This window comes from Chamaea fasciata, unplaced genomic scaffold (genome assembly GCF_029207755.1).
Source record: "Chamaea fasciata isolate MVZ Bird 193981 ecotype frontalis unplaced genomic scaffold, bChaFas1.0.hap1 SCAF_11, whole genome shotgun sequence".
Classification (NCBI taxonomy): domain Eukaryota; kingdom Metazoa; phylum Chordata; class Aves; order Passeriformes; family Sylviidae; genus Chamaea; species Chamaea fasciata.
Window position 1 is genome coordinate 7,754,619 of NW_027094096.1, and position 20,378 is coordinate 7,774,996.

At 57.3% G+C, this 20,378-nt stretch overlaps 6 non-coding genes across 6 annotated transcripts; all 6 read right to left on the reverse strand.

The window, feature by feature from the left end:
* Positions 1 to 1,101: 1,101 nt before the first annotated feature.
* Positions 1,102 to 1,173, reverse strand: TRNAQ-CUG (transfer RNA glutamine (anticodon CUG)). The gene has a single exon. It is a non-coding gene; the product is annotated as a tRNA-Gln (tRNA).
* Positions 1,174 to 2,583: 1,410 nt separating this feature from the next.
* Positions 2,584 to 2,655, reverse strand: TRNAM-CAU (transfer RNA methionine (anticodon CAU)). The gene has a single exon. It is a non-coding gene; the product is annotated as a tRNA-Met (tRNA).
* Positions 2,656 to 3,541: 886 nt separating this feature from the next.
* TRNAS-AGA (transfer RNA serine (anticodon AGA)) lies at positions 3,542 to 3,623 on the reverse strand. Its single transcript has one exon. It is a non-coding gene; the product is annotated as a tRNA-Ser (tRNA).
* Positions 3,624 to 12,954: 9,331 nt separating this feature from the next.
* TRNAQ-CUG (transfer RNA glutamine (anticodon CUG)) lies at positions 12,955 to 13,026 on the reverse strand. Its single transcript has one exon. It is a non-coding gene; the product is annotated as a tRNA-Gln (tRNA).
* Positions 13,027 to 14,436: 1,410 nt separating this feature from the next.
* Positions 14,437 to 14,508, reverse strand: TRNAM-CAU (transfer RNA methionine (anticodon CAU)). The gene has a single exon. It is a non-coding gene; the product is annotated as a tRNA-Met (tRNA).
* Positions 14,509 to 15,394: 886 nt separating this feature from the next.
* On the reverse strand, positions 15,395 to 15,476 carry TRNAS-AGA (transfer RNA serine (anticodon AGA)). The gene has a single exon. It is a non-coding gene; the product is annotated as a tRNA-Ser (tRNA).
* Positions 15,477 to 20,378: the final 4,902 nt, after the last annotated feature.

The following is a 20,378-nucleotide window of genomic DNA, read 5'->3' on the forward strand; positions in this document are numbered from 1 at the left end:
CTGTAGGCACAGAGTGCGTTTTGAAGCCCAGACGTGTCCCTGGAGAGAGCTGAGGGCCAGAGAGACGGACAGACTGATGCTGAGGCAGGCTGTTGCTCCGTGCTCTGTGTTGCAGCTTTGCCTCCTGCTCCGAGAGATGTCTTGCTGCAGACCCTGTCCCCCCCGGCCCTGCGGCCCCTGTGGCCCAACGCCCCTTGCCAGCAGCTGCAGTGAGCCCTGCCTGGCCCGCTGCGCTGACTCCACGGTGTACATCGAGCCTTCGCCGGTGGTGGTGACCCTGCCGGGCCCCATCCTCACCTCCTTCCCTCAGAGCACAGCCGTGGGATCCTCTCTGTCAGCTGCTGTGGGCAGCTCCCTCAGCACCTCGGGGGTTCCCATCTCTTCTGGGGGCTCCCTTGGCCTGGGCGGCTCAGGCCTGTGTCTGCCTGTCCCCCGCTGCGGTCAGATCTGCTGAAGCCGCCGCATCATCCCCTTTGTCCCTGGCTAAGGGGCCCATCCCTTTCCCTCCCTCACCCCTGCACACGTGTTCCTTGCTCTCTGCTCTGTGACGCTGCTTTTGCTCCTTCTCATTAAAGCCTTTGCGCAGCATTGCTGGAGACTTGTGGTCGTTTGTTCTCCTCCTCCCTCCGCTTCCACCTGCTCTGCAAGGAAGATCCTTCCCTCTCCCATGACAAAAGATTAACTTTAAGGATGGGGGCCACTGCCCAATATGGCTAGAGCTCCTTGCACTGATTGCAGAGGAATGGAAAGAAATTGTCAGGGAAAAGAGGAAAAGAAGCTGCAGAGGAAAGGAGCAAGAAGGAGCAGTGGACAGGGCTGGGCATACAAGCAATGCCACACAGAGTAACCTGCCGTCACTGTGGGAAGGGTCCAACCTGGAAACAGCTGCCCAGAGTGTGTTCCCAGTCTCCGTTTTAGCATCTGACACAGGAGCCAACAGTGCCAGAGCAGCCTCCTGGGCCTGGACCCATTTTGAGTGGGTGGGCTCCAGCTCAGATCTGTGCGATTCATCAGAAAACACTCCACATGTGATCCAGCGGCAGAGTAGAGCTGTGAGGGTGTCAGCATTCCGAGGAAAAGCCTGAGGGAACAAAAAGGCTGAGGTCCCACTGAGATTTGAACTCAGATCACTGGATTCAGAGTCCAGAGTGCTCACCATTACACCATGGGACCTTCTCCACAGGGCACTTTTGGCCCCTTGCTCAGCCAAGCCTCGCTCAGCCTTTTGCCCCCAGCTCAGGCTGCCTGTCTCTCCATCGCCTTGGACATCTATCACCAAGTGCAGCCTTCCTGCACGGCCTCCAGGCACTCTCTAATCACACCACCCTTCAGGGCAGCAGCACAGCTCCTTCTGCAAGCCTGGCACGGCCTCTCTTACAAGTGCCAGGCTCAAAACCTCACACAGGCTTGTCTTTCCCAAATGGCAACAAGCTCGCTCTGACCCACGGCACGCCTTGGGAAGTCACCTTCACACGGCAGAAGCCCCCGTGCCTTCTCGTCTCCACTCCAAGCCACTCCAGCTCCACTCCAGGACTAAGGAGAGGGAAACATTGCCCCATTTCTACAAAAGGTGAAGAAAGACCCTCTGGGGAGCCCAGGACAGGGGCTGCAGAGGCAAGGAGAAAGGACAGGTGACACACCAAGGGCTGAGCAACAACTGAGACCCAGTTCCTGTGAGGAAGAGGTTCACTCACTGCCTATGTTGCAGAGCACGGAGGGCAGAGCCCTCTCTGAGAGCTCTTCCTTCTCAGATGGAACTTGACTGCAAGACAGCCCAGGAGGACACAAGTCCAAAAGCCTGCTCAAAGCAGGGCTGGATACAGAGCAAGGAGCAGGTGACTCAGTGCTTGAGCCTCCTTGCAAGCCCAGCATGATGCCCAGGTGTGAAGAGTCACCAAGTTCTCTGCACACCTGGCTCCAGTGGCTACCCACTCTCTGGGTGTCTCTGCAGGATCCAGAGCAGCCCCCCCAGGCTGACCTGGCCCAAAGCCAGTCTGTGCCTGCTGGGCTGGGAGGTGCCCAGAGTCCTGGGCAGGAGGCCCCGGCTGAGGGAGCAGGAGCAGCAGCTCAAACGCTCAGCTCTGGGAGAAGAAAGTGCAGAGGGACGGAGCCATGCTGCTCGGGACCAGGAGAGGCCAGGCCGGCCCTGTGGAGCCAGGCTGAAGAAAGGCCTGGTCTGCCCCGGCCAGGAATGACCAAGCCCTGCTCACCTGCTTGGAAGGCAGCTCTGCCAAGCACTACCCCGCAGGGCTCCCGCAGCACTGCTGCTCCCCGCTCCTGCCACCCACAGCCTGCACTGCCTCCTGCTCCTCCAGTGCCCACGGGCACCGCCTCCCGCACTGCCACCTCCCGCCCTGGCCTGGCTCCTGCTCCTGCACCTCTCGCACTGGCTGCCCCCTCCTTCCAGCCCCTGCACACAGCCCAGCTCCAGCTCCTGGCCTGTGCCTGCGCTCCTCTGGCTCTGGCACCTGGGCTTGGAAACTCACAGCGCTGGGTGCTCCTAATGGAGCCGCTCCAGTTCTGGAATGCAAGTCCTGTTTCAGGTGCTCCAGCAAAGGTGCAGCGATGGTGAAAAAAGTGCCTTAGCAGAGGATGGTTTCGATCCATCGACCTCTGGGTTATGGGCCCAGCACGCTCCCGCTGCGCCACTCTGCTCCTCCTGAGGCCTGCCTGCCATTGCCCTCACTGCAGCCTCATGCTGCCGCCACTGCTGGCCCTCACTCCCTGCCTGCCTCTCCGCTCGGCCTCCCCCACCCCACAAAATACACTCCCTGACTAATTAATTCATCTCCCTTGGCCGGGCGCTCCACACCCCCAGGGCCTGCCCGTGCCCTTCTCCCTCCCCTCCCGCACACAGCCCTGCACAGACGCTTGCCCTTTGACCACCCACGCTGCCGCTGCACGTGCTCAAGGCACCCCCGGAGGCAGCCTGCAGCCTTGGGCCTTCCTGCACGTGGGGGCACCTGAAATCAGCCGCATCCTGACGCCTGCAGCCCTGCCCACAAATCCAGCTCCGCTCCCAGCACGCTGCAGGGCTGCACCTGCCCGACAGTGCAGGTCTTTGCTGCCCAAGGAGGGACACAGCTTGCCTTTGCCTGGAATTGCCAACGGCAGGAACTCTCCTCTTTTAGCTGTGCAGATTCTGCTGCCTCAGCTCAATGCTGCTCATGCTTGCTGGGAAGTAAAAGCTCAGAGTTCTAGGCACTTTGCGCTAAGCAGGATGCCAAGCTGCAGGTCCTTGCCTGTCACACTCGGTGCTAGCGCGAGGCGATGAGATGTTGTGGCTGCGGTCTGCATTTGCCCTTTCCTTCTTCATTGATGCTGACAAGGTCTCTGAGCTGCTTCTCCCTTGCAGGGCCTCCCCCACACCACGTGGCTTGGCTGCAGGGCACGGAGCTGGCAGCAGCAATGGGCTCTTGTCCCCCCGGGCCTTACCTGTGCCCCTCAGGCTTCTGCTTGCCCTGAAGAAGGCCCTTGAGGAGCCAGGCAAGGCTGCAGCAGCTCCTCCCTTGCAGCCAGAGCCCAAAAGGGGCGTGTGCCCCGTAGTTGGCAGGATTCGAACCTGCGCGGGGAAACCCCAATGGATTTCTAGTCCATCGCCTTCACCACTCGGCCACAACTACCTGCTCCAGCCCTCCCTGCCCTGCTCATCACCAACCCCGGCCCACCACACCGGTGCCCAGGCACTCCAGCCCGAGGCTCCTGATACAAACGACTCCTGGAGGAGATTGCCTCAAAAATCGCTGGCAAGGGGATCAGCAAAAGCCAGATTTAATATTAAAGGAAAGCACAACAAAGTTCCTCGGCCAGATGTGCTCTACTACTTACAGGGCGCTCAAGGCACAACAAGGAAAACAAGCTTCAACAAAACCAAACATATCCAAGCAATCAAGGCAGGAATGTACTGCCAACTGTCTAGGAGAGTGTGCATGTGTTTGTGTGTGTATGTGTGACAAAAGACAGTGAGGGCAAGCATATAAATGAACATGGCCTAAAAGCTTGACAGCACTCAAGCTTAACAGTATTTTGACTTAATTTATCTGTTACACCTAATTAATATCTTCACTTCAAAATTTGATGGCAGAAAAGCTCTTGAAAGCATGTAACTCACCTATCACTTCAAGGTTATACTTCACAACTCAGCAAAGAACAACACTTAGCAGCATTTAGGTAAGTCTATAGCTGTGATTTATTCATACTTACAGGCCTAACGTACTTAGATATCCAAGGTACTTGAACATCTAAGAAAGCAGCATTTCTCCCAGATGTGCTAGAGCATATGCACACGTGCCTGCACACGGACATGAGCAGTCAGTCAAGCAAGGTACCTGTGACAAATTCCCCTCAGTGCTCAGTGAAACATCCACGTTGGATGCCTTTGCATCTCCCGACAGGCGAAGGGTCGAGCCCCAAGGAGTGAGGGCGTCAGCCGGGGACTTGTCATTGTTCAGTAATCCTCCCAGTATAGGAACCCAGAGAGTTCACTGGCTCTGAGAGTCAGTCCCACTCAGAGGGACATTGCTGGTCACAGCCTGCTGCAGTGCAGGAGAGCTCAAACGGTCTCATTTTGGACCACTGTTTATAGGGTTGCAAGAGAGTGGCCTTCAGTCGGATCCATGTTCCATCCTGGCCACAGTTTGTGTTGGCACATTCTTCGGAGTGTGAGAAGGGGAATGTTACGGCGTTCAGGCAACAAAACTATTTTCCAAGACTGGTCATAAGGAAAACAGGAGCCTGTTAGACAGCAGTTCTTGGGAAGAGACAGTGTTTCTGATAAGCTCAGGAAGAGCTGAGGCCAGGTGCTCTTTCCAAGGCTGAGGCCCAGTGAGCACTTCTCAGATCTCAGTGTGGCCTGGAAAACGGGAGGGGGAGCAATTCACCAGCACAGCTCCACTCCACGTTTGTAGTTGGGACCCTCGAGGAGGCAGATGGGCCCCTGGGGCCACGTTCCAGAGGCCTGGGGGGCACAGCCCCAGGGGCTCCTGCTGCAGCTCTGTGAGCCTTGGCCTCAGCCAGGCATCTGGGCCACCCTGCCCTGTGGCTGTGCTCATTCACCCTCTCCTGTGCTCCTCCCTCTGACAAGCCTTGACTGAACCAGCTGCAAGAGGAAGCATCCCCTTAACCAAACCAGCTGGGCACTGAAAGGTGCCTCAGCACAGCAGGTGCTGTTGCATGAGACAGCTGGGAGCAGCCCTGACCGTAACAGCAGCATCAGCTTCCCCTGAGCAGCCTGAGCCACGGGGGGAACAAAAGACAATCAGTCATCCCAGGACAGCCAGGGAACACTGTCCTGATGAATTCTGGCCCAAGTGGAAGACCCTCATTGTAGCTGCAGTTTTGGAAACAATGTCCAAAAGCCTTGGCAATTGTTTTCAGTAGTTACCACCAGGAGTTGTGTCAGAGATGAAACGGAAGGTTCCATCTCTGACGGCAAAGGCAAATCATCTTGTGGGCCTATAAAGAGCTCTGTCCTGAGGGAGGCTCCTGGAGGCCTCGTGGACCACAGCAGCCTGTGCCAGCAGCTGCCTGGTGTAATTCCTGGGAGCTCTTTGTGGAGCTGCTGGTAAGCTCAGGAGAGCAGGCAGTTCTCACCCTTGCAGAGCAGGTGGAAGCGGAGGGAGGAGGAGAACAAACGACCACAAGTCTCCAGCAATGCTGCGCAAAGGCTTTAATGAGAAGGAGCAAAAGCAGCGTCACAGAGCAGAGAGCAAGGAACACGTGTGCAGGGGTGAGGGAGGGAAAGGGATGGGCCCCTTAGCCAGGGACAAAGGGGATGATGCGGCGGCTTCAGCAGATCTGACCGCAGCGGGGGACAGGCAGACACAGGCCTGAGCCGCCCAGGCCAAGGGAGCCCCCAGAAGAGATGGGAACCCCCGAGGTGCTGAGGGAGCTGCCCACAGCAGCTGACAGAGAGGATCCCACGGCTGTGCTCTGAGGGAAGGAGGTGAGGATGGGGCCCGGCAGGGTCACCACCACCGGCGAAGGCTCGATGTACACCGTGGAGTCAGCGCAGCGGGCCAGGCAGGGCTCACTGCAGCTGCTGGCAAGGGGCGTTGGGCCACAGGGGCCGCAGGGCCGGGGGGGACAGGGTCTGCAGCAAGACATCTCTCGGAGCAGGAGGCAAAGCTGCAACACAGAGCACGGAGCAACAGCCTGCCTCAGCATCAGTCTGTCCGTCTCTCTGGCCCTCAGCTCTCTCCAGGGACACGTCTGGGCTTCAAAACGCACTCTGTGCCTACAGCTCCCACCACCCTCCCCGTTCCCTGCGAGTGCCACGGCACGGGAAGGCCGCCCCACTTCAGCAATAGGAGCCAGCACGGTGGCTTTAAGGCCCCTGTGGAAAGACTGGTCACAGCCCATCTCCACAACAGGCACGGCTGTGTTAGAGATGTCTACAGGGACGTGCCCTGGGACAGTTTGTTCCCCCACGGCAGGTGCCAACTCTGCTGGGCACTGATCCCCCTGAGACTGGCTGAGCCCCAGGGATCCCCTTCTGCTGGAACAAAGCCCCCTCTTCCCAGCTGTCCCCAGCCAGCAGCATGGGAAGGCTGACGGCCCTTCAACACTTCTGTGTCAGGGCCAAGCGGAGGCAGCCCAAGGATCAACCTGGGCAGCCTCCACGGCAGCAGTTCAGCCCACAGGGAGGGATGGAGCGGACTCAGGCTTACCTCGTTCCTTGAGGAAAGGGAGGCCAGAGAGCAGGATGCTGAGCCTGGAGCAGCGCAGCCTTTTATGCCGTGTCCCAGAGCCCTGTGGGGCCACAAACATTCCTTGCTCCTGAAACATCCAAACTCCTGGGAGTGGCCATTTGTGAGGCCTTGCTGCTGATGAGGTCCCTGCCTCTTTCATCTCTGGCATTTTTCACCAATTTCACACCACCCAATGTGGAAATGATTCATGTGTGTCCCAGCTTCGTAAGACCACTTGACTTGGAGGTCCCAGGCCGGTGAAGAAGGTGAGTTGAAATGAATTTGTGTAGTTTGTATTGCTTCTGTCACTTGTTCTTCTTGGTGGTTAATTGGGCTCCAGTTACAGTCAAATTCAGCCATGAAGAGACACCTCAAGTCAGCTCTCAGGAGCTTTCAGTGCAGGCACTTGGGTTAACCCTGAGAGCCATTTCTCCCATGGCTCATCACAGTCCCACAGAAGACTGTGGGTCAGTTGAGGCAGAAAGGCAACACTGCACAACCCCACAGTGGGGAAGAGACCCAGCTCTGCAGGGAGGTGGCAAAGCTCAGCGGCCAGGAAAGCGCATGTTCGGCTGCAAGGATGTCCCCTGCAGGCCTGAGTGACAGCCATGGGGAACTTGCTTACAGTGCACAGGCCGTACCAGGGCCTGGTTTGGTGATCAAAGAGATGCCGCGTCCTTCCCCGAAAGAGACCCACAGGCACAATGACCTGTTTTGCTCAGCGGGCTCATCCCAGAGGACACAGACCTGGATGGTGGCTTTGGAGAAGAGGCTGACGGCCGGGAGCCCAAAGCCCATGGCTCTTTGTTTCTGGGTCAGGGATGGGGTTTCCCATTCCATGCACTTTGCATTTCAAAGGGACACTGGATCAGTCTCCCAGAGCACGTGGCTGTCACGGTGATGTGCAAGAGCTGGGAAAATCCCTGAGCTCCAGGCAAACCTGAGTCACCCAGTGTGGACTTCAGTGGACTGGGTGCCACAGACTCAGGCACCCGAAGGATAACAGAGGTCATATCCTCAATGTTCTGCTGCCATGAAGGGTGTTTCCCCACCTTCTCTCCCCATCCGTGGATCACCTGGTGCTTCTCTGCAATCTCCTGCAGTTGCTGTCTCCCAAGGCATGATCTTTTGGTGGCTGTGCAGCTCTCCCAGGCCTGTCCCTTGTGTTTCCTCAGGGAGCCCTGGGATTTCCTTTCTTGCAACCTGTGATTGCTGCCTCTTGCCCTTTGACAGTGCTCCTCTCAGCAGAGTCTGGCTTCATTCTCCCCAGAACCTCCACGGGCTGGTGCAGACAGCAGCTGCAGGCCCCCCTCCATGCCTTGCTCATCTCCACCAGGTTGCCCAAGTGCAGTGCCCTCGGCCTCCCCACATGTGCCAGGTGCTGCAGACCTTTTGTTCTGCCTGGTGCTCTGGCAGTGCCTCTCCCCCTAAGAGACCAGCACCACCTCCCCTGTCCCCAGGGACACCAAATGGGGACACCAAGCCGGACGTGGCCTCTGCAGTGCCAGGGAAAGGGCACCATGCAGGAGGTGATCAGATCTCAGGCTTATGGGGAGAGATCTGGACATGGCCTGGAAGGAACTCTCAGGGTTAGGGCTGAAAGCTCCGCAGAGGACGTGGAGTGAGAGCTCTCATGGGACAGACTTTCTCTCTGCTTTCCTGCCCTTCTGCCCCCAAGGGGTTCCTTGTCCCTGGCCTGAGAGGGCAATGCAGAGCAGGTGGCATTCCCTGCACACAGCCAGCCCTGTGCTCTCCAGGCTGCCATGGCACGGTCTCACCAGCCTGGGGCTGCAGGCAGCCTCAGTGTCATCTGCTGGTGGTCCTCCCCCTCAAGGACCTGGGGGTTCAGCTGTAGGAGCCCTTTCCATCTCCTGGTAGCCTCGCAGGGGTGCAGGGCATCCCTGGAAGTGCTGCCCAGGAGACAGGGACCTGTCTGACAGTGGCAGTGTTCAGAGGACAATGGCATGAGGCCCACGGCTTCTGGAGGCAGCTGGGAAGTTTGTTCTTCTCAGAGCTGGAGCACAAGACTTCCAGTGGTCTCTGCTAACCTCCGTTATCCTGGGTTGCCCTGCCTCCCATGTGCCCGTGAGCAGGCACCAAAGGGCAATGCCTTTCGGAAAGCTGCAGCAGCAGCACAGGATTACATGGACGTACAAGGGGGTTTGGGACTGGTCCTAAAAGGTCTGGCAATGCCCCCGACAAAGGCTGAAGTTTTGGAGGCAGGAGGAGCCTCTGTGATCTGGTATCCCTGGAATGCCCGAGTCCAGGGCACCTTGTGCACTCATTTGCACATCAGGATGATTCAGGTTTGCCTGAAGCTCATGGATTTTCCCAACTCTACCACATCCCTATGATTCCCACATGCTCTGGGAGACTGATCAATATCCCTTTGAACTGTGAAACGAATTGAATGGGCAAAGTGATGCCTGCCCCAGGAAAAGGAGCCATGAGCTTTGGGCTCCCTGTCCTCAGCCTCTTCCCCAAAGCTGCCATCCAGATCCCAGCCTTGGGGCTGGACACGCTGATCAAAGTGGGTCAATTTGTGTGTGAGCAAATGGGTCAATTTGTCTTTCAGGGAGAGACCGTAGGCATGCCTTTGATCACCTTGCTATGTGTTGATTTCCTTGTTTTCTAGAGGATCCCAACTTCCCAAGCTGAGGCCTGAGCTCTGGTTGTAAAATGCATGAGGGCCTTGTTTAGTTTTCAAGGGGCACATGGCTGTGGAGACTCCCTTAGAGAATCCTTTGAGAGACAGTTTATTGAGTCCTTGGGTTTCTCCTCTTGGCTGGGAATCTGCCGCTGTTCCCCACGCTCATGGGCAGGAAACGAGGCAGCGGCAGAGAATGATAAGAGATAACAGAAAGCCAGACCCCTCGTGGTCCTCACCTCTCTCAATGAGGGGCTTCCCTTCAGCCCACAGTGATCCTGCTTTGCCCCTGAGTTTTGCCACAGCCCTGCAGAGGTGCATCTCTTCTTCTCTACAGGACTGTGCAGCCTTGACCTTCCTCCTGAATTTACCCACCGTCTGCTCTTTGTCAAAGTCACCCCTGGGAGAAATGTCTCTCAGGGCTGGCTGGTGTGCCAGCTCCAAAAGCCCTTGAGGGCTCACTCAAGGTGCCTCTCAGAGCTAAATTCCACCGTGATGGGTGGCTGCAGTCCCCATGAAGACGGCAATGTGACAAAGGCCATCCGTGTGACACAAACCCAGCTCCAGTCTTCCTCCACTCCAGCCTCAGACCTCTGAGCCAATTGGCCTCGTTCTTCTGGGACACAGATGAATCGTTTTGACACTGGGACATGGCCCACTCCCTTGGGCCTGGTCCTGACAGGAACTTAAACCACTCAGTCATCTGCGGGCAAAGCGGCACAGGGAACTGCCAGCAGTCCTGGGGACTACTAGAGCGTGTTGAGGAGCACTTCCCACTACAGGGGGTGGAGAGGCTGACCAGACGAGAGGCACTGCTGGACCTGCTCTTGGCATCCTTCTCTCTAAATAGGAGAAGGATTTTATGGGATTGGACGTGGATTTGAGGGGGACTGGCCACTCACTGTGTGTGGAATTGCATGGATGGCAGCAACTCAAGGACTTGTGATTGAGAGCTCGATGTGCAACTCGAGTGGTGTCCAAGCAGTGATGAGTGTGGTTTCTCAGGGTTGGGTGATGGGACCAGGAATATTTAACACCTCATTGGGAGACATGGGAGGAGGGACTGAGCACATCCTCAGCAGGTTTGTGGATGGCACCGAGCTCAGTGATGGGCTTGATTCTCTAGAGGAAGGGATGCCATCCCAACGGACCTGGGCAGGCAGGAGAGGTGGGCCTGTGCAAACCTCATGAAGGTCAACATGGTCAGGTGCCGAGGTCCAGGCAACCCCAAACATGGACACAGGCTAGGCTATGAGTGGATTGAGAGCAGCCCTGTGGAGGGGGATTTGCAGGTTCTGGTGGTTGAAATACTGAACATGAACCTGCACTGCCTGTGAGCAGCCCTGTGCAAAAATGCAATTGTATTCTGGGCTGCCTCCAGAGCTGTGTGGCCAGCAGGCCGAGGGAGGGGATTGTCCCACTCTACTCAGCTCTCATGACACCATAGCTGGGGTCCTGCGTCCAGCTCTGGGAGCCACAGCCTAGAGAAACACAGGGACCTGCTGCAGTGGGTCCAGAGGAGCCACAGCGAACATCAGGCAACTGGAGCCCTTGTCCTGTGAGAACAGGAGGAGAAATGTTGGGGAAGGGAACGGAAGGGTAGGGATGGGAAGGGAATACGGCCAGGTGGCATTCAGCTGAAACAGGGATGGATAATTGGTTGGGGTGTGTAGAAATTGGGCAAGGGCTACTGGTTCAAAAATGAAAGCAGGAATATTTTGATTAGATTTTGGGAAAGGAACTTTATCTTTGACAGGGGTGAAACACTGGAACAGGTTGGCCAGAGAAGATGTAGAAGCCATTTCTGGGGGCTCGAGCTAGATGATTTTAAGGTCCCTTCCATCCCCGAGTGATTCTAAGAGTCCATGCATGTGTCTGGGTTGTACGATGTGGGAACACAACATTGGAGATGAAAGAGGCAGGGACCTCATCAGCAGCAAGGCCTCACAAATGGCCACTCCCAGGAGTTTGGATGTTTCAGGAGCAAGGAATGTTTGTGGCCCCACAGGGCTCTGGGACACGGCATAAAAGGCTGCGCTGCTCCAGGCTCAGCATCCTGCTCTCTGGCCTCCCTTTCCTCAAGGAACGAGGTAAGCCTGAGTCCGCTCCATCCCTCCCTGTGGGCTGAACTGCTGCCGTGGAGGCTGCCCAGGTTGATCCTTGGGCTGCCTCCGCTTGGCCCTGACACAGAAGTGTTGAAGGGCCGTCAGCCTTCCCATGCTGCTGGCTGGGGACAGCTGGGAAGAGGGGGCTTTGTTCCAGCAGAAGGGGATCCCTGGGGCTCAGCCAGTCTCAGGGGGATCAGTGCCCAGCAGAGTTGGCACCTGCCGTGGGGGAACAAACTGTCCCAGGGCACGTCCCTGTAGACATCTCTAACACAGCCGTGCCTGTTGTGGAGATGGGCTGTGACCAGTCTTTCCACAGGGGCCTTAAAGCCACCGTGCTGGCTCCTATTGCTGAAGTGGGGCGGCCTTCCCGTGCCGTGGCACTCGCAGGGAACGGGGAGGGTGGTGGGAGCTGTAGGCACAGAGTGCGTTTTGAAGCCCAGACGTGTCCCTGGAGAGAGCTGAGGGCCAGAGAGACGGACAGACTGATGCTGAGGCAGGCTGTTGCTCCGTGCTCTGTGTTGCAGCTTTGCCTCCTGCTCCGAGAGATGTCTTGCTGCAGACCCTGTCCCCCCCGGCCCTGCGGCCCCTGTGGCCCAACGCCCCTTGCCAGCAGCTGCAGTGAGCCCTGCCTGGCCCGCTGCGCTGACTCCACGGTGTACATCGAGCCTTCGCCGGTGGTGGTGACCCTGCCGGGCCCCATCCTCACCTCCTTCCCTCAGAGCACAGCCGTGGGATCCTCTCTGTCAGCTGCTGTGGGCAGCTCCCTCAGCACCTCGGGGGTTCCCATCTCTTCTGGGGGCTCCCTTGGCCTGGGCGGCTCAGGCCTGTGTCTGCCTGTCCCCCGCTGCGGTCAGATCTGCTGAAGCCGCCGCATCATCCCCTTTGTCCCTGGCTAAGGGGCCCATCCCTTTCCCTCCCTCACCCCTGCACACGTGTTCCTTGCTCTCTGCTCTGTGACGCTGCTTTTGCTCCTTCTCATTAAAGCCTTTGCGCAGCATTGCTGGAGACTTGTGGTCGTTTGTTCTCCTCCTCCCTCCGCTTCCACCTGCTCTGCAAGGAAGATCCTTCCCTCTCCCATGACAAAAGATTAACTTTAAGGATGGGGGCCACTGCCCAATATTGCTAGAGCTCCTTGCACTGATTGCAGAGGAATGGAAAGAAATTGTCAGGGAAAAGAGGAAAAGAAGCTGCAGAGGAAAGGAGCAAGAAGGAGCAGTGGACAGGGCTGGGCATACAAGCAATGCCACACAGAGTAACCTGCCGTCACTGTGGGAAGGGTCCAACCTGGAAACAGCTGCCCAGAGTGTGTTCCCAGTCTCCGTTTTCACATCTGACACAGGAGCCAACAGTGCCAGAGCAGCCTCCTGGGCCTGGACCCATTTTGAGTGGGTGGGCTCCAGCTCAGATCTGTGCGATTCATCAGAAAACACTCCACATGTGATCCAGCAGCAGAGTAGAGCTGTGAGGGTGTCAGCATTCCGAGGAAAAGCCTGAGGGAACAAAAAGGCTGAGGTCCCACTGAGATTTGAACTCAGATCACTGGATTCAGAGTCCAGAGTGCTCACCATTACACCATGGGACCTTCTCCACAGGGCACTTTTGGCCCCTTGCTCAGCCAAGCCTCGCTCAGCCTTTTGCCCCCAGCTCAGGCTGCCTGTCTCTCCATCGCCTTGGACATCTATCACCAAGTGCAGCCTTCCTGCACGGCCTCCAGGCACTCTCTAATCACACCACCCTTCAGGCCAGCAGCACAGCTCCTTCTGCAAGCCTGGCACGGCCTCTCTTACAAGTGCCAGGCTCAAAACCTCACACAGGCTTGTCTTTCCCAAATGGCAACAAGCTCGCTCTGACCCACGGCACGCCTTGGGAAGTCACCTTCACACGGCAGAAGCCCCCGTGCCTTCTCGTCTCCACTCCAAGCCACTCCAGCTCCACTCCAGGACTAAGGAGAGGGAAACATTGCCCCATTTCTACAAAAGGTGAAGAAAGACCCTCTGGGGAGCCCAGGACAGGGGCTGCAGAGGCAAGGAGAAAGGACAGGTGACACACCAAGGGCTGAGCAACAACTGAGACCCAGTTCCTGTGAGGAAGAGGTTCACTCACTGCCTATGTTGCAGAGCACGGAGGGCAGAGCCCTCTCTGAGAGCTCTTCCTTCTCAGATGGAACTTGACTGCAAGACAGCCCAGGAGGACACAAGTCCAAAAGCCTGCTCAAAGCAGGGCTGGATACAGAGCAAGGAGCAGGTGACTCAGTGCTTGAGCCTCCTTGCAAGCCCAGCATGATGCCCAGGTGTGAAGAGTCACCAAGTTCTCTGCACACCTGGCTCCAGTGGCTACCCACTCTCTGGGTGTCTCTGCAGGATCCAGAGCAGCCCCCCCAGGCTGACCTGGCCCAAAGCCAGTCTGTGCCTGCTGGGCTGGGAGGTGCCCAGAGTCCTGGGCAGGAGGCCCCGGCTGAGGGAGCAGGAGCAGCAGCTCAAACGCTCAGCTCTGGGAGAAGAAAGTGCAGAGGGACGGAGCCATGCTGCTCGGGACCAGGAGAGGCCAGGCCGGCCCTGTGGAGCCAGGCTGAAGAAAGGCCTGGTCTGCCCCGGCCAGGAATGACCAAGCCCTGCTCACCTGCTTGGAAGGCAGCTCTGCCAAGCACTACCCCGCAGGGCTCCCGCAGCACTGCTGCTCCCCGCTCCTGCCACCCACAGCCTGCACTGCCTCCTGCTCCTCCAGTGCCCACGGGCACCGCCTCCCGCACTGCCACCTCCCGCCCTGGCCTGGCTCCTGCTCCTGCACCTCTCGCACTGGCTGCCCCCTCCTTCCAGCCCCTGCACACAGCCCAGCTCCAGCTCCTGGCCTGTGCCTGCGCTCCTCTGGCTCTGGCACCTGGGCTTGGAAACTCACAGCGCTGGGTGCTCCTAATGGAGCCGCTCCAGTTCTGGAATGCAAGTCCTGTTTCAGGTGCTCCAGCAAAGGTGCAGCGATGGTGAAAAAAGTGCCTTAGCAGAGGATGGTTTCGATCCATCGACCTCTGGGTTATGGGCCCAGCACGCTCCCGCTGCGCCACTCTGCTCCTCCTGAGGCCTGCCTGCCATTGCCCTCACTGCAGCCTCATGCTGCCGCCACTGCTGGCCCTCACTCCCTGCCTGCCTCTCCGCTCGGCCTCCCCCACCCCACAAAATACACTCCCTGACTAATTAATTCATCTCCCTTGGCTGGGCGCTCCACACCCCCAGGGCCTGCCCGTGCCCTTCTTCCACCCCTCCCGCACACAGCCCTGCACAGACGCTGGCCCTTTGACCACCCACGCTGCCGCTGCACGTGCTCAAGGCACCCCCGGAGGCAGCCTGCAGCCTTGGGCCTTCCTGCACATGGGGGCACCTGAAATCAGCCGCATCCTGACGCCTGCAGCCCTGCCCACAAATCCAGCTCCGCTCCCAGCACGCTGCAGGGCTGCACCTGCCCGACAGTGCAGGTCTTTGCTGCCCAAGGAGGGACACAGCTTGCCTTTGCCTGGAATTGCCAACGGCAGGAACTCTCCTCTTTTAGCTGTGCAGATTCTGCTGCCTCAGCTCAATGCTGCTCATGCTTGCTGGGAAGTAAAAGCTCAGAGTTCTAGGCACTTTGCGCTAAGCAGGATGCCAAGCTGCAGGTCCTTGCCTGTCACACTCGGTGCTAGCGCGAGGCGATGAGATGTTGCGGCTGCGGTCTGCATTTGCCCTTTCCTTCTTCATTGATGCTGACAAGGTCTCTGAGCTGCTTCTCCCTTGCAGGGCCTCCCCCACACCACGTGGCTTGGCTGCAGGGCACGGAGCTGGCAGCAGCAATGGGCTCTTGTCCCCCCGGGCCTTACCTGTGCCCCTCAGGCTTCTGCTTGCCCTGAAGAAGGCCCTTGAGGAGCCAGGCAAGGCTGCAGCAGCTCCTCCCTTGCAGCCAGAGCCCAAAAGGGGCGTGTGCCCCGTAGTTGGCAGGATTCGAACCTGCACGGGGAAACCCCAATGGATTTCTAGTCCATCGCCTTCACCACTCGGCCACAACTACCTGCTCCAGCCCTCCCCGCCCTGCTCATCACCAACCCCGGCCCACCACACCGGTGCCCAGGCACTCCAGCCCGAGGCTCCTGATACAAACGACTCCTGGAGGAGATTGCTTCAAAAATCGCTGGCAAGGGGATCAGCAAAAGCCAGATTTAATATTAAAGGAAAGCACAACAAAGTTCCTCGGCCAGATGTGCTCTACTACTTACAGGGCGCTCAAGGCACAACAAGGAAAACAAGCTTCAACAAAACCAAACATATCCAAGCAATCAAGGCAGGAATGTACTGCCAACTGTCTAGGAGAGTGTGCATGTGTTTGTGTGTGTATGTGTGACAAAAGACAGTGAGGGCAAGCATATAAATGAACATGGCCTAAAAGCTTGACAGCACTCAAGCTTAACAGTATTTTGACTTAATTTATCTGTTACACCTAATTAATATCTTCACTTCAAAATTTGATGGCAGAAAAGCTCTTGAAAGCATGTAACTCACCTATCACTTCAAGGTTATACTTCACAACTCAGCAAAGAACAACACTTAGCAGCATTTAGGTAAGTCTATAGCTGTGATTTATTCATACTTACAGGCCTAACGTACTTAGATATCCAAGGTACTTGAACATCTAAGAAAGCAGCATTTCTCCCAGATGTGCTAGAGCATATGCACACGTGCCTGCACACGGACATGAGCAGTCAGTCAAGCAAGGTACCTGTGACAAATTCCCCTCAGTGCTCAGTGAAACATCCACGTTGGATGCCTTTGCATCTCCCGACAGGCGAAGGGTCGAGCCCCAAGGAGTGAGGGCGTCAGCCGGGGACTTGTCATTGTTCAGTAATCCTCCCAGTATAGGAACCCAGAGAGTTCACTGGCTCTGAGAGTCAGTCCCACTCAGAGGGACATTGCTGGTCACAGCCTGCTGCAGTGCAGGAGAGCTCAAACGGTCTCATTTTGGACCACTGTTTATAGGGTCGCAAGAGAGTGGCCTTCAGTCGGATCCATGTTCCATCCTGGCCACAGTTTGTGTTGGCACATTCTTCGGAGTGTGAGAAGGGGAATGTTACGGCGTTCAGGCAACAAAACTATTTTCCAAGACTGGTCATAAGGAAAACAGGAGCCTGTTAGACAGCAGTTCTTGGGAAGAGACAGTGTTTCTGATAAGCTCAGGAAGAGCTGAGGCCAGGTGCTCTTTCCAAGGCTGAGGCCCAATGAGCACATCTCAGATCTCAGTGTGGCCTGGAAAACGGGAGGGGGAGCAATTCACCAGCACAGCTCCACTCCACGTTTGTAGTTGGGACCCTCGAGGAGGCAGATGGGCCCCTGGGGCCACGTTCCAGAGGCCTGGGGGGCACAGCCCCAGGGGCTCCTGCTGCAGCTCTGTGAGCCTTGGCCTCAGCCAGGCATCTGGGCCACCCTGCCCTGTGGCTGTGCTCATTCACCCTCTCCTGTGCTCCTCCCTCTGACAAGCCTTGACTGAACCAGCTGCAAGAGGAAGCATCCCCTTAACCAAACCAGCTGGGCACTGAAAGGTGCCTCAGCACAGCAGGTGCTGTTGCATGAGACAGCTGGGAGCAGCCCTGACCATAACAGCAGCATCAGCTTCCCCTGAGCAGCCTGAGCCACGGGGGGAACAAAAGACAATCAGTCATCCCAGGACAGCCAGGGAACACTGTCCTGATGAATTCTGGCCCAAGTGGAAGACCCTCATTGTAGCTGCAGTTTTGGAAACAATGTCCAAATGCCTTGGCAATTGTTTTCAGTAGCTACCACCAGGAGTTGTGTCAGAGATGAAACGGAAGGTTCCATCTCTGACGGCAAAGGCAAATCATCTTGTGGGCCTATAAAGAGCTCTGTCCTGAGGGAGGCTCCTGGAGGCCTCGTGGACCACAGCAGCCTGTGCCAGCAGCTGCCTGGTGTAATTCCTGGGAGCTCTTTGTGGAGCTGCTGGTAAGCTCAGGAGAGCAGGCAGTTCTCACCCTGGCAGAGCAGGTGGAAGCGGAGGGAGGAGGAGAACAAACGACCACAAGTCTCCAGCAATGCTGCGCAAAGGCTTTAATGAGAAGGAGCAAAAGCAGCGTCACAGAGCAGAGAGCAAGGAACACGTGTGCAGGGGTGAGGGAGGGAAAGGGATGGGCCCCTTAGCCAGGGACAAAGGGGATGATGCGGCGGCTTCAGCAGATCTGACCGCAGCGGGGGACAGGCAGACACAGGCCTGAGCCGCCCAGGCCAAGGGAGCCCCCAGAAGAGATGGGAACCCCCGAGGTGCTGAGGGAGCTGCCCACAGCAGCTGACAGAGAGGATCCCACGGCTGTGCTCTGAGGGAAGGAGGTGAGGATGGGGCCCGGCAGGGTCACCACCACCGGCGAAGGCTCGATGTACACCGTGGAGTCAGCGCAGCGGGCCAGGCAGGGCTCACTGCAGCTGCTGGCAAGGGGCGTTGGGCCACAGGGGCCGCAGGGCCGGGGGGGACAGGGTCTGCAGCAAGACATCTCTCGGAGCAGGAGGCAAAGCTGCAACACAGAGCACGGAGCAACAGCCTGCCTCAGCATCAGTCTGTCCGTCTCTCTGGCCCTCAGCTCTCTCCAGGGACACGTCTGGGCTTCAAAACGCACTCTGTGCCTACAGCTCCCACCACCCTCCCCGTTCCCTGCGAGTGCCACGGCACGGGAAGGCCGCCCCACTTCAGCAATAGGAGCCAGCACGGTGGCTTTAAGGCCCCTGTGGAAAGACTGGTCACAGCCCATCTCCACAACAGGCACGGCTGTGTTAGAGATGTCTACAGGGACGTGCCCTGGGACAGTTTGTTCCCCCACGGCAGGTGCCAACTCTGCTGGGCACTGATCCCCCTGAGACTGGCTGAGCCCCAGGGATCCCCTTCTGCTGGAACAAAGCCCCCTCTTCCCAGCTGTCCCCAGCCAGCAGCATGGGAAGGCTGACGGCCCTTCAACACTTCTGTGTCAGGGCCAAGCGGAGGCAGCCCAAGGATCAACCTGGGCAGCCTCCACGGCAGCAGTTCAGCCCACAGGGAGGGATGGAGCGGACTCAGGCTTACCTCGTTCCTTGAGGAAAGGGAGGCCAGAGAGCAGGATGCTGAGCCTGGAGCAGCGCAGCCTTTTATGCCGTGTCCCAGAGCCCTGTGGGGCCACAAACATTCCTTGCTCCTGAAACATCCAAACTCCTGGGAGTGGCCATTTCTGAGGCCTTGCTGCTGATGAGGTCCCTGCCTCTTTCATCTCCAATGTTGTGTTCCCACATCGTACAACCCAGACACATGCATGGACTCTTAGAATCACTCGGGGATGGAAGGGACCTTAAAATCATCTTGCTCGAGCCCCCAGAAATGGCTTCTACATCTTCTCTGGCCAACCTGTTCCAGTGTTTCACCCCTGTCAAAGATAAAGTTCCCTTCCCAAAATCTAATCAAAATATTCCTGCTTTCATTTTTGAACCAGTAGCCCTTGCTCAATTTCTACACACCCCAACCAATTATCCATCCCTGTTTCAGCTGAATGCCACCTGGCCGTATTCCCTTCCCATCCCTACCCTTCCGTTCCCTTCCCCAACATTTCTCCTCCTGTTCTCACAGGACAAGGGCTCCAGTTGCCTGATGTTCGCTGTGGCTCCTCTGGACCCACTGCAGCAGGTCCCTGTGTTTCTCTAGGCTGTGGCTCCCAGAGCTGGACGCAGGACCCCAGCTATGGTGTCATGAGAGCTGAGTAGAGTGGGACAATCCCCTCCCTCGGCCTGCTGGCCACACAGCTCTGGAGGCAGCCCAGAATACAATTGCATTGTTCCACAGGGCTGCTCACAGGCATTGCAGGTTCATGTTCAGTATTTCAACCACCAGAACCTGCAAATCCCCCTCCACAGCGCTGCTCTCAATCCACTCATGGCCTAGCCTGTGTCCATGTTTGGGATTGCCTGGACCTCGGCACCTGACCATGTTGACCTTCATGAGGTTTGCACAGGCCCACCTCTCCTGCCTGCCCAGGTCCCTTGGGATGGCATCCCTTCCTCTAGAGAATCAAGCCCATCACTGAGCTCGGTGCCATCCACAAACCTGCTGAGGATGTGCTCAGTCCCTCCTCCCATGTCTCCCAACGAGGTGTTAAATATTCCTGGTCCCATCACCCAACCCTGAGAAACCACACTCATCACTGCTTGGACACCACTCGAGTTGCACATCGAGCTCTCGATCACAAGTCCTTGAGTTGCTGCCATCCATGCAATTCCATACACAGTGAGTGGCCAGTCCCCCTCAAATCCACGTCCAATCCCATAAAATCCTTCTCCTATTTAGAGAGAAGGATGCCAAGAGCAGGTCCAGCAGTGCCTCTCCTCTGGTCAGCCTCTCCACCCCCTATAGTGGGAAGTGCTCCTCAACACGCTCTAGTAGTCCCCAGGACTGCTGGCAGTTCCCTGTGCCGCTTTGCCCGCAGATGACTGAGTGGTTTAAGTTCCTGTCAGGACCAGGCCCAAGGGAGTGGGCCATGTCCCAGTGTCAAAACGATTCATCTGTGTCCCAGAAGAACGAGGCCAATTGGCTCAGAGGTCTGAGGCTGGAGTGGAGGAAGACTGGAGGTGGGTTTGTGTCACACGGATGGCCTTTGTCACATTGCCGTCTTCATGGGGACTGCAGCCACCCATCACGGTGGAATTTAGCTCTGAGAGACACCTTGAGTGAGCCCTCAAGGGCTTTTGGAGCTGGCACACTAGCCAGCCCTGAGAGACATTTCTCCCAGGGGTGACTTTGACAAAGAGCAGATGGTGGGTAAATTCAGGAGGAAGGTCAAGGCTGCACAGTCCTGTAGAGAAGAAGAGATGCACCTCTGCAGGGCTGTGGCAAAACTCAGGGGCAGCAAAGCAGGATCACTGTGGGCTGAAGGGAAGCCCCTCATTGAGAGAGGTG